General features: G+C 43.7%; 1 long non-coding RNA gene across 17 annotated transcripts in view; it reads left to right on the forward strand.

The window, feature by feature from the left end:
- LOC110145045 (uncharacterized) overlaps window positions 1-12,315 on the forward strand; it is a 71,573-nt gene extending 59,258 nt beyond the window's left edge. For 14 of the 17 annotated variants that reach the window (XR_011489573.1, XR_011489580.1, XR_011489577.1 and 11 more), the window contains 5 exons: window positions 2,511-2,606; window positions 3,351-3,926; window positions 4,123-4,899; window positions 7,908-8,041; window positions 11,779-12,315. This is a non-coding gene — a long non-coding RNA (uncharacterized lncRNA). The remainder of the gene's footprint in view (window positions 1-2,510; window positions 2,607-3,350; window positions 3,927-4,122; window positions 4,900-7,907; window positions 8,042-11,778) is intronic. The other 3 variants (XR_011489568.1, XR_011489572.1, XR_011489583.1) reach the window with 3 other exon arrangements.
- Window positions 12,316-13,883: the final 1,568 nt, after the last annotated feature.

Below are 13,883 nucleotides of genomic sequence, written 5' to 3' on the forward strand. Positions count from 1 at the left end.
TTCTTGCCTGGAGAATTCCATGGACAGAGGGGTCTGGTGGGCTACAGTCCATGAGGGTCACAAAGAGTTGGACGTGAATGAGCAACTAGCATAGTTGATGTGCAGTGTGTTAGTTTCAGATGTACAGCAAAGTAAATGTTTAACATATACACGTATCCACTAGTTTTTAGATTCTTTTCCTAAGAAGGCCATTAGAGAGTATTGAGTCGAGTTCCCTGTGTTACACAGCAGATCCTGATTAGTTATCTATATTAGTGTGTATATATCAACCTGTCTCCCAATTCACCCCTTCCCCTGCCTTGTCTCCTGGTAGCCATGTTTGTTTTCTACATCCATGACTCTACTTCTGTTTTGTAAAGAGGTTCATTTGTACCTTTTTGTTTAGATTCTGCATGTAAGCAATATCCTATGGTTTCTTTGTCACCTTAAGTTTCTCCAGCTTTCCAGCTTGCTTGTGGTTAGAGGCTCTGATGCCTTGCTAATTCCTACTAAGTTTGCACACGGACCCTCTTGGAGTCCTTCCCAGATAACGGTAAGACTATCGAATTAAAATCAGCAAGGACTCTGTGCTCATAGTGTCATGGTGTGTTGGCATCCTTTCATTTTTATGTGCTGTGATGGGGAATCTTCAAAATTGTGGTCTCCAGGGCCAGAGTACCAATCGTCTGTCCATTCTCACAGTTTATATTTTGGTTTTCATGATTAAACTAACTTATCACCTCCCCTTATCCCCTTGGTCCACTCCAGTAAAGCAAAACAAAAGATGAATGAAAATGGTCCAAATCCTAAATGTTTAAGAGTTCATTAAGGTTGCCTTTGACTAGTAAGGGATGAGATGATATCCTGTTTTGCTGATTTGTTTCAAAAAATAGGCAAGAAAGCTCACATTGTTACCCTTGTTGCCTGGAGTATAAAAACCATCTGTGTTAAGTGGAAAGATGTGGTCAGGTTTACCTTGGTGGGAGATGTGGTACTCTTTGGGCTTCTTTGTCATACATGGACACGAAAACAGAAAAGAAAGAACAGATACTTCCAAGCTGGTGCTCTTGAGTGAAGGATCTCGAAGGGTCTGCATAGTTGGGCTTGTGGTTTATCGTGAGGTATGTCAGGCAGCTTGAACTTGACTTTTAGTTTCCTAAGGGGTCAGTCAGGATGCTTCTAGTTGCAAAAGAAGAAAACAAACAAACAAAAAAACCTCAAAGAGCTTAAGCAATGAGGCAGAAGAGGAGGTGAAGCTGGGAGACTGGTCCCCTCGGCCCTTGTGTTGACCCTGGTCCAGCTCCCACTCTACCATCTTTGTGTGCCAACTCAATCCAGAGCTGTCCGGGGGAAAGAGGGTCTTGTTCTTCCCACTTATCTCTTTTGACTGCCCAGTGATTTTCTGGGGAAATGACCTCCCAGCTGCTTCTGGGGTTGCCTTGACTTGGGGTGGTTTACTTAAACCTTAACTTGGCTCCGGGAGTCAGTTCTGCATGTAATGATGGCACTGAAGACTTGGGAATAAAATTAATTCCTGGAGGAAGAGAAATGATCTATTATTTATTAATCTCTCTGAATTTATTAACTTGGAGAAATTGAGGTCTTAGGTTATCACATCAAAATATTTCTGTTTTATCATGTTCCTCTATTAAAATGAGCAGTACATTTCAGTGAAAACCTTGGGAACTGAAGGTTCTGGTAGCATGCCTCAGAGCAAGCGAAGCATCTATCGGTGTATTAATCGACTTTCCCGGATCATATATTGAGCTGATTTGTCAGAATCCATTAAGCTAGTCGACAGTATGACATTTCAAGTGCAAGTAGGAAAATCCATGTTATGGTTGAAGGAGAAGGTCAGGTCCATCTCAGTTAATCAATGATCAGAGACCAATATGTCACCACCGGACGGTCCTGCTCATTTTAATTGTTAACCTAATGTAAAGGTTCATCAGCAAACATTAGAGGTATTTGTACATGTGAAAATTGAGAACAATTTCCTAAGTAAATACTCTTTTATCAGCCGTGTCTTTTCACTCAGATTAAATGGGCCCTCCCCTTCCCTGTCCACCCTCTCTCTCTGGAGTCCAGCCGGGAGGCACTCTCCCATTCCTGAGAAACGCTGGGGGTGCTGGTCACCCATTTCCTGCAAACCTTGCTCTGCCTTCTGGAGTGGTCTATGCTTTAAACATGTGACTGTTTATCAGTTAACCATACCAGGGATCCTGGGGCTTAAAGAAGGGTAAATGCAAACTCAGGTGGTTGGTACCCACCAATGGGAGCCTGTCTTTTGTAAGAGCCTCAAGCAGCCTTGAATGTAAGATGCATCTGCATGAGTGACCTGTGCGATATCAAATATAAGCTTGCAAATGTATTTTTTTGCATCTAGAGAAATGCCACTGACTTCAGGGGGAGCTCTGGCCTTGGTTTGCAGAAGTAATTTCTGGCCCTGAAAGAGGGTTCTTTGAAGGGGGAGCAGTAGGATGGCTTCCTCCTTTGGACTGTGTTGCTAACCTGCCCACTCTACTCTGCAGGATCCAGGCGAACCCAGCAGTGGGATGAGGGACCTCTGGGAGACTGATCAGAGCCATGGCTCCAGTCCCTTTGAAGAGAATAAATCTAAATTACAGGTTTGTTCCTTGACAAGAAAAGCAACTCAACATTTTACATTATCTGGAAGTTAAATTTAAGAACGGCTGTTGGAGCCAAATGTTTTTCTTCCATCAATATTAATGACATATCTTAGTTCATAATCTGTGTTGCTAATATTTCCTCTCCAACCAGAAAAAAGTAAATTCTCAAGTAGTATTTAAAGTATTCCGAACAATCTAGAATGGTATCTTAATAAAACAAAATGAAGTATGAGAAAAGAATTTGACATGTATACATTAATGTTTAATGTCTATTTATACAAACCATTTAAGTCCTTTTTTTTTGGTCTGAAAACTTTTGACAACTTCTTTTGTTGAACCATGTTTGGTCTTGTTCTATCTCGTGGTTTAGTTTCTTGTGCTATAGAAGTTCTCTTAAAGGTTTTTAATCACTGAATCCCATTGTCCTAGTAGAGAAAAGGTTAGTGGGTAATGTCTTAAGAAGGCAGCGTTCCATCCATTGGGAAAAGGTAGTAGTGAGCAGAGTGAGGGCCTCAAGCCATAGGGACTGGGGCAGCTATAGGAGGAGAGCGTTTGCATTCTCCAGAGCTGCCTGGACCAGTCTAACCAGATGTTGATGTTCTAGACTAGTTCCAACCACCTTGTCTTTCATGAGTAATGTCCGTCTCTCCTGCAAGCATGATGGTTTCCTTTCTCTCCCATTTCCCAGGACATCCGTCTCTCCTGCAAGCATGATGGTTTCCTTTCTCTCCCATTTCCCAGGACATAATACCTCAGCCCCTGCTAGATCAGTATGTGTCCATGACTGACCCAGCTCGAGCGCAGACCGTCAATACCAACATAGCCAAACACTGCGCCTGCAGCCTCCCCGGGGGTGGCACTCACCCTGGGCCGGCAGAATTGGCACTGCCTGAAAGATACGCATAAGACGCTGGCCTCCGACGTGCAGGTAAAAGGAGCCTTTGCAGAGGCTGGCACAGAACAGCTAATTAGGAGACGGGGAAGCCGCGGCCAGGCCCACTGACCTGTGCTTTTTGTGGCCAAAGTTGACATGTTTACTGGCCTCTGATGAAATAGAGCTTTAAGTGGTCAGCACCTGGCAGTATCAGTTTTGCTCCAGAAATGCCACCTACGCTCTTGATAACGCTGAGTTCTGCTTGCCTTCTGCGGTCTGCCAAATGGAAGGTCCAGCGCACCCTGGCCTTCTTCCATGAGCTTGCTGTGATCCTTGGGGATCAGTTAACAGCAGCCCACCTGCTACCCGTCTTCAACGGATTTCTAAAGGACCTGGATGGAGTACAAATAGGAGTCCTCAAACACCTGTATGACTTTCTAAAGGTAGGGAGAAGGGTTAAAACAAAAAACAAACCTCCCCTATTCAATACAATTTTTAAAAATTGTATTGGGTATGTATAATATCAGTTTAAAAAAGAAAGCAACTGTCTGGGTTTCTTCAGTTGAAACATATCATCCATATGTTTCAGTGATGGGTAAATATTTTTCTGTCTTTCCTCCTAATCTCCCTGTCCCTTAGAGTTCTAATGCCATGGAGAATTACACTCCGGGAAAGGAGAAGCTGAGCTCCCGGGCGGCATGTGCCTTGCTCAGGGTCATCTAAGGGAAGAGCCCGGCTGAAATCCAATCTCAGTTCTGCATGAAGAGCTTTTTCTTGCAAGATGGTGCTGATTGCCTCCTTGCCTTTTTTTTCTCCCCTCCTAAAGGAATGATGAGTGTAAAACTGAGAGTTTAAAAATGACCTCAAGAAACTAATTAGTCGCATCCAGACGACCGGGAGCTGCCCTTGACAGAGCTGGGCGCCTGCTGCTTGGCTGGTGTGGGCACAGCGCGCGCAAGCAGTGCCTCCTCCCCAGGCAGCAGCCTGGCATTATCTCCCGAGCACACACAGGCCTGTTGTTTTTTTTTTTCAGGCAGGAAATTGTGAAAGATGGAAGAGTGGAGGGCGTGTAGAAACACATAAGCACATACATGAAACAGGGGAGAAGGGTTGGAAGCAGTCAGGGAGGCACTGTCCGTGTGTTCACAGCAAAGCTAATTCACAGCCACTCTGGGTGATGGAGACACAGGCGTCAGGGAGACACTCGGCTATGGCCAGGGACAGATGCATAACCTGAAGTTTATAATAAAACAGAGGATTGGGGGGCATTCTGGAGGATTATATATTCTTATTTATGTGTAAATTTTTAAAAACTAGTTGCTTCATGAAGACGAGAAGAGAATATCTTTATCAGCTTCAAGAATTTGTAGTGACCGATAACAGCAGGAATTGGAGGTTTCCATATGAACTAGCAGAGTAAGTAAAACCTGTTCGGGGATATGAGAAGGCAAATTAGATGGAATAATTCTTAATTTCCCTACCTTATAATTGATTTCTAAAGTAGCAATAAGAGTCTTCTTCTGGATAAAGAGATTATGTTTTTATTAAGGGATAAACTGAATTCCAAAGCTCGAAGTTACAAATACCACAGTCTCCGGGGAGACATTCATTTTCAGAGGCAGACAGGGCGAGAGTCACTTTGGAATTAGAGTGTTCTGCTGTTCTATAAGGCAATTTATTCGAACCAAATAAAAGATGAATCACCCGCTCTTCAATATTCTCCTATTAATCGGAGCAGTTTTTGCCAAAGCTTTCTTGAACATTCTGAGTGTAACCCTCTGTTTAAGGACACAGCGTGGTTTATACACTTCAGCTCCTAAAGAAAATTATGCTACAGTGAGAGAGATGAGAAAGTCTAACCCAGATGAGGTGATTATTGAATAAAAACGTCCCCCAAGGTGGCTCAGAGCTGCACATCATTTTGTGTGTGAAGGAGTTATTTAACTCTATTGTGTGCCGGCAAGAGGAATGTTCAAGGTTTTAGTGATTCCAGAAGAGTGAAATCGTCCCCTTAAATAATTCTCCTTCCCGGGGTGCAGAATGTGCTTTCCGCAGTATTGAGTAGATTTGTTTGTGGTGGTGTTGTTTGGGTGTTAGTTTTCACCTCATCAAGATTTATTTTAGTAATCTCTTGTTTTCATTTTTCTTGCCCTCAACTAGAAATCTCTCAAATAATTGTCTTCCCTGTAGAAATCCATCAGGCTTTTGCAGCTCTTCGGGATAAGATCTGGCCGATGCCAGGGGCAAACGAAAAGATTTTCTCTTTGCTGTGATCCTTAATCATTATGCTTAATTTGAGAGATTGAGGTTTCAGTCATTATGCCTTGTCCCCGGCGCATATTCTGAGAAAAACAGGCCCACGTTTTTTTCCGTGAAGGCATCGCGCCCTCTAGCGGCCGATGCGGGAACTCGGCGCGGTCCGCCTCGGACTGGTCTGAACCGTCTCCCCCGGGTCGGGGGCGCCGATGGGAATTCGGGGACCCAGACTTCGGGTGGGGTCGGGGCCGGAGGCCGTCAGGAAACGGGAACGGGGGGCCGGAGACTGAGGATGGAGTCGGGACGGGGGACCGGCTGATCCACTTCCCGGGGCCGGGGACCGAGGCCGGGCACGGTGTGGAACCGGTGCTGGCGCCGGTGCCGGCTGCGAGGACCCGTTTCCCGGGCCGGGCCGGGCTGACTAGCCTCGCCCGACGGCGTTATCGCCAACATCTGTGCGGTGGTTATTGAAGCCGAAGCCCACCGATATGAATTCTGTGTTCCGTGCCCACGATGCTCGTATCATTTTTCTGAAAACAGTGCTTTTTGGTTTTTTGTTTTTTTTTATATGAAAGTATTCATCGGCACCCCTGGCTTCTGGTTCTAACTTCCACGCAATCACTCCTTCATTTCCTTTCCTTTGCCAGGGTGGATATCATGCCGTTTATTTCGGTTCCCTTCGCCCCTTCCCCACTTGGAGAGAGCTCCCTGGCGGTGGCCTGTGCCCACCGGCGGGTGATGAATTTTCCCGGGAGCGCGGAGCCCGGCTCGGTTCTCCCCAAGCGGACCTCGTGCGAGCGCAGGAGCCGAGAGCACCGGCAGAGCGTTTAGTCTGCAGCGTCCAGGGCTGCGGCGACCGGGAGAGCTCATTTCTTTTCCCCTTGATCTGCTGATCTTTGGGAACTTCAGAGTCCTGGCTATTTTTACGTTATCTGATTTTTAAAAGTTTTATGTGTTTTCGAACTGATAACCTAACGTTGAAAGATTAAATCCCTTTTCATAAATTTTTCAACCTCTGTTTTACAAAGCCTAACTTATTTTCTTTTGGTTTGATTTGTGTGCCTGAGAGAGATGAAGAATTAAGATTTCTTTGTTTTTCTTCACTTTTCTTTGCGTAGCCATTTTCCCCTCTGCTTCCGTTGATCTCCCGGCCCGGCTATTTTTAGCTATAAGATGAAATGAGAGTAAAGGGAGATAAATAATGTTTTTCACATTTTGCATTTCATAATTTCTTTTCTTTTTAATTTCGGACAGCTGATACTGATTTTGGAACTCCATAATCCCAATGATGTTTATGATTATTTAATGCATACTGCCTTAAAGTTCTGTGTAGATCAAGTTTCTGAGGTTCGGTGGATCTCCTTCAAATTAGTCAGGAATCATGGCCTTTTCTGTTTATGATTTTTAGAAAAAGGAATATTTATGTTTCTTCCATTTTAACTCCTGTATTTTATTTGGGCTTAATTTGTCCATTTACTCGTGAAAGCAGCTTTTATTTTGAAATTAGAAACTGTATTATAGTTTTATTAATATGTAAGTTAGCTCTTTGGTTTAACTGTGTGCCTGAGTATGAAAATTGTAGGTAAATTACTTTATGTATCACGCTCTTTAAATAGTGACTTAGTGTTTTCTTTCAAACATAAATTGGGTTGATGCTCTAGCATGGTTTTATAAGAAAAGTGGTTAGTAAGCAGACTCTAGCAAAGAAAAGCTGATTCTGTTTTATGTGAGCTTATACCAGCTGAACACTGAGGGGAAAAAAAAAACACTCACTTGAAAATATCCATTTACTAAGGTACTCTGATGGTGTTAAAATGTTATAAAAATGACATGTTCTGAAAGGTAATGATTTAGTTAGCAAGGGGACATTTTCTCAGATTTGGAATTTTAAGATTAATAATGTATTTTTCTAATGCCATTCCCTTTTTTAAATTCCGTTTTTTATGAAGGGTTTTATGTGTGTGTGTGTATGTAATGCCATATATTTAAACATCTTTTTTCCTCTGTGTTCTAATGATCACTGTGACAAAAATTACTTTCTCTCGTGCTTATAAATTCATTTTAAAAGTGGAAGGGTACATAAAAACGTCTCGTTTCCATGTAGAGTAGTATTCATAATTCAAGTAGATGGCAGCATTTTAAATTTGCTCTTCTAATATTTTTCACAGGTGGTGGCAATTCTGCTGAAGTTCTATTCAAACAATGACAGTGCAGTGGGGTTCTGTTTCATCATGAACTCATCCTACGGTTCCGGCACTGTTCTAAGTGGTTCAGAAGGCAAGCATTTGCTTTCATTTGTCAGGTTAGCAGGGGTCCCGGGGGAGCATCCAGCGCGTGCATATGTTTCCTGTGTGACGTCAACACACAGCACCAAGCAAAGGATCCCAGCCTTGGAGGACTAGCCAGAAGCTTGGGGATCAGTGAACCGGGCCCCCTCATATCACACAGCCTGGTCAGGCAAAGAACCTGCCCAGGGTTCCCCAGCTACTCAGCGCAGTCCTCTGTAGATAGTGGCCGGGCACCCACTGTGTGCCGGGCGTGATCTGATCCCGCAGCAGGATGGGAACCACCTCCTGCTCTCCCAGCACCTGCTGTCCAGTGCGTGGGGGCTAGGCCCAGACCCTGCTCCAGTCGTGCCCAGTCCTACTTCCTGGGAAAGTGGGGAGTGGGTGCAGTGAGGAACAGAGCAGTAGGGCAGAGACCACTTCATCTCTTTGAGGTCAAGTTCAGGTCCCCAGGGAGCCCTCTCTAATTGTTGCTCAGTCATGTCATATTCTTTGCGACCCCATGGACTGTAGCCCAGCAGGCTCCTCTGTCCATGGAATTCTCCAGGCAAGAATACTGGAGTGGGTTCCCATTTCCTCCTCCAGGGGATATTCCCGCCCCAGGGATCTCTTGCATTCCTTGCATCTCATGCAGCTCCTGCGTTGGCAGGCGGGTTCTTTACCACTGCGCCACGTGGGAAGCCCACCCTCGCTACACAACATCTGAGAAATGAGGGTGAGGTTTATGTTTGGCTGGGATGATGGCTGCCACCTTTGACCGCCTGTGTGTGTCAGGCCTGTCATCCTACATCTAACGCCAACACATCTGATGCTGACAGGAAGGTCCGCCAGGCGTGGAGCTCGACATGCCCATATACATCCAGTTTGGTTTTAGTTGGAGCAGTTGAAGCCCAGAGAGGTGAAGTAACTTGCTCAGGATCACGTAGGAAGTATAAAACCATGATTTTTTTGTTGTTGGTTTTCTGCTAAAGTGCTGTCTTAACAGTTTTAACTTTTCCTCATGCACACGTCCTGTGGGACACAGAGGGAGCGGGAGGAGCATGGTGAATACGTGGGCCTGCCACCCAGCGCCGTCAGCAGTGCCGTAAAAGCTGGGATTGGCTTCCACCTGACCCTGGCCCCAGACCCCCCTTTCTGTCTCTGGGAACCACCCCCGCCTTCCCCACTGAAGCACGAGGGGCCACCGCAGGCCCGCAGGGCTTATCACAAGGGAACCATGGCCATTTACTTGTAGAAGGGCAAACATGGGGCAGAGTTAGTGCCACATTCACCAGCCACAGGCCTGGCAACCCGGGCTTTTATCAAGAAGAAGTCAGCGCTGCACCTTGTTTTGTGGAGAAAGGGTAAATGAGAGATATTTTAAAATTCTTTTTTCCCCCTAGATTTAGACAGTCCACGATGAAATAAAGGGAAAAGGGACCAACTAATTTTGTCCAAGAAAAACCAATTTTCTTGTCTTTGCTTTCATTAAAGATTTAGAAAACCCTACAAGAACACAAACAGAAGGACAGGGCCCTCGGCCAAGAGAACCTCCCAAGGGTCATGTGGATTATTTAAAGGTGGGGAGAGAGCATAACCTGGAGGTTAGCGGGGCCACCTTTGGAGTCAAAATCGCTTAGTCTGAAGCCTGAGTCTCCTGATTCCCTGCCAAGTGGTCTTGGGCAAAGCCCCCTCTCTGCGCCTGCACTGCCTCTCTGCCTTCTGTGAGACGGGGCTCTGGCGGCACGGGCCTGCCTCCCAATGTGGTCCTGAGGCTTCGATGAGCAGATGTGCCCATGTTACCCAGCATGGTGCCAGGCACCTGGAAGGCACTCATAGATGTCAGCTGCTGTTGCTCCCCTGTAGGGGGAGGAACTTCAGGATTTAGAACCCATTTTCCTGGTTTAGAATCCCCACCCCACTCCTGCTTATGGGTCAGGAACCTTTGGGTGTCACCATCACAGTGGACTCACCTGTAAAACTAGGCTTGCTCTGATTTCCACGACTGGCTGTGAGAATGGCTGTGAGCATAAACGTGAGACTCTTTGTAAGCAGAGCAGCAGTGAATGCTGGTGGTTATCACAGAAGCAGCATTTGTTACCTGTGCACAGATGGATTGGGGTCTGGGGTTTGACCGTCACGTGACAGGCATGGCCCCTGTCCTCAGAGCCTGAGGACTGCCGAGTGCCAGGCGTGAAGGTTCCTCACCCTTACTTTGGCGCCATGCTAGACTCCGAAAGGATGTCTGCATTCCCATTGCTGCTCCATTGTACAGATGAGGAAACTGAGGCCCAGAAAGGTAAAACCACTTACTCATGGCCACGAAGCCAGTAAGTGATCAGATTGGGTTTTGAACCTGGACCCATCTGACTCCAAAGCCTTTGCCTTCTCCAGCAGATGGTACAGCGCTTGGACCCCAGTGCTTGGCAATGAATTATAAAGTGATAACTGTGTTTCTAAACAAATTCAGTGGTTGAGATTTAAAAATTCACACACATACTTCTCAGAACAAAAAATCCTGAAATTACTTCTTTGGAATCACGGAAGTGTATGTTTTAAGAAAAACCGTGCTGATCCCTATTGAAAAATGTCCACTTTTTGGCCCTGACTTTCTTTTCATCAGCGAGCAAGGAGTGTATCCCCACGGACCAGTCTGTCGAACACTTACTGCCCAGCCTTTTAAGCCTCATATCAGATCCTGTGCCAAACGTGAGGGTTTTGCTTGCCAAAGCTCTGAGGCTGATACTATTGGAAAAAGGGTACTTGGGCCAGTTTTCTGAGCTTACAGATTTTAAACTTCATTGGACAGCAGCTGGCTTTTGTCTTTCAGGAACTGTGGCAAATTGTGTGATATGGCATACTTCAGATTAATTATACAAATTGATATATTTTATGCATGTGTATGTGTCATGTGCTCAGTCATATCCCACTCTTTGCAACCCCATGGACTGTAGCCTTCCAGGTTCCTCCATCCATGGGGTTTGCCAAGGGAGAATACTAGAATGGGTGGCCATTTCCTACTCCAGGGAATCTTCCCGACCCAGGGATCAAACCCGAATTTTCTGTGCTCCTGCATTGCAGGCAGATTCTTTACCTGCCGAGCCATCAGGGAAGCCCTACTTTATGCATAAAATGTTACTTATAAAATGACTAGTAAAATTCGATAGCTGTTTTATATTTACTAAACACATGCTAAAATACAAAACATTACATAGTCTTCTAGAAATGAGAGAAACTTTTATGAGTTTTAAGCTATGACATAGAGATTGACTTGAAGTCAATTTAAGCATTAACTATGATTGGGTTTTAATGGTGTTAATTTTGTTGTCAGTCAGATTTTAAGCCTGAACAGAGCCTAACATAAGATAGTTCAATTCTACACCAAGGGTACAGGCAAATGTCTTAAATTCTGCCCTGCATACACCTGTCTTGCCTCTTCTCTCCCATCCTCTGCCCTAGCTTGCCAGCAACCTGCCCTCCACTTCCTGTGTTCTAAGTTGCCAATTCTTTTGTATTGGAGAGAAGAAAAGATAATATTAAAAGATTTTTAGTCATAGTTTTAAAAATATGCCTACCTATTCTTAAAAGTTTGTGTTTACAAGTTGGGAGGTACTCTTTCATTAAAGCAATTTTATCACTTTAAAGGACTTTATGAAACATGGTTTATTGTCCTGAGATGTGGTTTTAAAAAAGAAAAAACCCAACCTAAACCAACATATGTTTTAGAACACAGTTCATGGCACCTGTGATTCAGTTTTGGGTCTTTTCTCTTTAGCGTATCTTAGAAATGCCAGTAACCCTCATCTTGGAGTTGTTGAAGAAACTGTCCTGGCTTTGCAGTCCGACCAGAACCAAGATCTTGCCTTTTTTGCTGCCCTAGAACCAAAGCGGGGGAACGTTACAGACCTCAGCATGCTGCAAGAACAGAACTAACCCATCTGTGATCCCTGCAAGCTGGTCACTTCGAGCTTGGCATGTGCTGCATACCGTACCTTGAAGGGGAGCTGATGGTGTCATACCTGCCTGGGGAGGAAAAGTTTCTGAGACTTTGATGTTGTGTCCTCTAGGACCCCTTTACCATCTGTGGTCACAGGGACTGCTCCTGAGACGGGCACTAGTTCCAGGTGACCCAGCAGGCACTGTGCTTCTGTGCCCCTACATGCCGGATCAGGAAGTCTGTGCAAAGTCTGTAGAACCAGGTGGCTCCCTCCCTGACATCAGACTGTCTGGCAGCAGTTTGTTTTGTCTATTACTGATGATATTATTTGACCCCCAGTTACCTCCTCTCCAAAAATAAAGTACTTTACTAGAAGCTTTTACGTCTTCAATAGATTTGCGTATTTGGCTTCCGTCATGCTTTCCCATAAAATATAGTTTATGGTTTTATATTTTATTTTTAACTGAAATATTGTGCATAGGTAAATAACTCTTGACAGGAAGAAAATATATTAACGTAAGATTAGTCTCCTATCAGTGAATAGCACAAATACATCATTTAAATTTATGTTCTACTTGGAGTTGCTGCAAATATAGCCCCATTTTTTTTACTTGTGAAAGATGTGATAGTTAAATCTACTGAAGCATGATTTATGGCAATCTTTCTAATATTGTACTTTTGTTATAAATTGTACTCAGACCTTTTTCTCAGGCACTCACCCCTCCCCTTGCAGGAACCATTTCCATAAAGAGATATATTGGCCTTTAATAGAGACATAAAACAGAAAGATTTTCATTCTTATATGATTATATCATCATTTGTTTAAGAGATGGGATGGAAATTGATCACTGAGATGCATGGATTTGAACTTTATATCTGATGCTTTAGAATCTTAAAAACAGGAAAGCACAGTTCTGATCAGTCTATATAGTTGGCCACAAACACCAGTGATGTAGGGGCTTAAATTATAATACACTTCAAATCTAAGTATACAGGACTTAAGAGTTTGTGCTTTTAAAATCTAGACCAAGAGAAAGATGCTCTAGAATTTAAAAGGTTTTTGATTAATTAATAACTCAAGGTTCTAGAAACATCTGATTAAATTTTGCATGTATGCTGATGTTATTTTTCTTTTTTCTATTTTTATCTTCTCAAAGGTCAGCAGGAGGGGAGGAAGGAGCAGCTTGTTTGGAGTCCGAGAGCGGGCTGCAAAGGGCACATGAGTTATTTCCATTCTTCCCTGGGATCTTTTTCTTATCTTTCTTTTCTTTTTTTTAAAAATAAAATTTCTTGAGCTAATATTGAGTTTCCTGGTATACAGGATGTTTTCCCCTCTCCCAAATTCCACTGGGCTGACTCTAAAAAGAAAGAAAGGAATCCATACCGTGCCAAAGAAAATAAGGCACATGTATGAAAATTTCAAATTGTATTGATAACCCAGGAGATAGCATTTTGGCAGCCTCAGGAAAGAGTGACTCAATACATTGGAGACTACATACTAAGAGAAAAAAAATCAGCCTATCTTATATTCAGTGCTTGCTCAGAGTAAATAGATGGAGCTATTGTTTTGCTTCAGTAACAAGCAAATTTTAATTTTTTTATTGCCTAGAAATTGAGATTGTTGTGTTGTTGAAATCTGTTGATCCAGCAGCAATGTAGAATTATTCAGCTGGAATCTTGTATTCTGTGCAGAGCTTCACTTTCCATTAAAGAAAACAAATTCAGTTTGTGTTATGATGGGTAGGATTTGCCTGCCAAATCAGCTATGCTGGTAGACATTGGTCAAGACTCTTTGGTGAATAACCTAACCTTTAAATTTTCGGTTTATAAGTGTTAAAATTTTCTATAGTTTTATATGAATGCCTTTCCAGTGCAAAGTTTTTTTTTTTTATGACTGTCACTTCTCTGCAAAATGTATGTTTAAAGCTCACATTTTATTCTTA

This window comes from Odocoileus virginianus, chromosome 9 (genome assembly GCF_023699985.2).
Source record: "Odocoileus virginianus isolate 20LAN1187 ecotype Illinois chromosome 9, Ovbor_1.2, whole genome shotgun sequence".
In the NCBI taxonomy this organism is placed as follows: Eukaryota; Metazoa; Chordata; class Mammalia; order Artiodactyla; family Cervidae; genus Odocoileus; species Odocoileus virginianus.